Genomic DNA, 881 nt, shown 5'->3' with positions numbered 1-881 from the left:
TTAATACTTCTCTCCATCGAACACAAATTGGTAAAGACTCTAGATTATGATGATGTTATAGACAGCTTTGCTGAAAAAAAAGCTAGGAAAAAGGTGTTCTAATATACATTTTAATATTTTATTTAAAATAATAAAATAATATATGTAAATTTTTTTTTAATTTTCTTAATCTACCTTATCTATTTATTTAATCCTATAAACATCCAAGTTAATATTTTCCTTGAATATTTATAACCATCTAGTATAAATTGTAGTTTTTTGTATACATGGTAATACATTGCTAATAATGTATTGAATAATATTGATATAAATAATATGAATAATATTCAATTATATTATGTAAGTATGTAATGCAGTAGGTACATGAATTTAAATGAGCTTGATTGGTTAAGGTTTGGAAAAATACGTTTAGGTATAAACATTTTGTTATTCTCAGTGAGTATTTTGTTTATCATATTTTATTATTATGGTCGAAGGGCCCCCAAATTAATTTGCCCCTGGCCCCGAAAAACCTTGGGACGGCCCTGCCGCAGACCACCAATTGGGAACCACTGGTCTGGATAATAATCTTACCTTTAAATTTTATAAGAGCTAAGTTTGCTCTAGTTTTTAAACTATCGAAGATAAATGTGTTCTGCTGAGCGTAAAAGTTGTTATGTTACGCACATGTAAGATGGAAACAACAAAATTATATCAGTTACATCTCCTTAAGCCCGGCAACTAAGGCCATTATGTTTGTTGTTTTGTAGGGGAGGGGGAACAGTTGGTTGAAACACGCGTGTTTTAGTTTTGGCAGAATTTCAAATGAGGCACCCGTATGTTTCTGCCATGTCCGGCGGGGGATTTGGGCCTCACTCTCTAGACAGTTGCCTGCCCAAAGA

This window comes from Acyrthosiphon pisum, chromosome X (assembly GCF_005508785.2).
Source record: "Acyrthosiphon pisum isolate AL4f chromosome X, pea_aphid_22Mar2018_4r6ur, whole genome shotgun sequence".
Taxonomy (NCBI): domain Eukaryota; kingdom Metazoa; phylum Arthropoda; class Insecta; order Hemiptera; family Aphididae; genus Acyrthosiphon; species Acyrthosiphon pisum.
The sequence above is the reverse complement of the archived record's forward strand: the minus strand, read 5'-3'. Positions refer to the sequence as shown.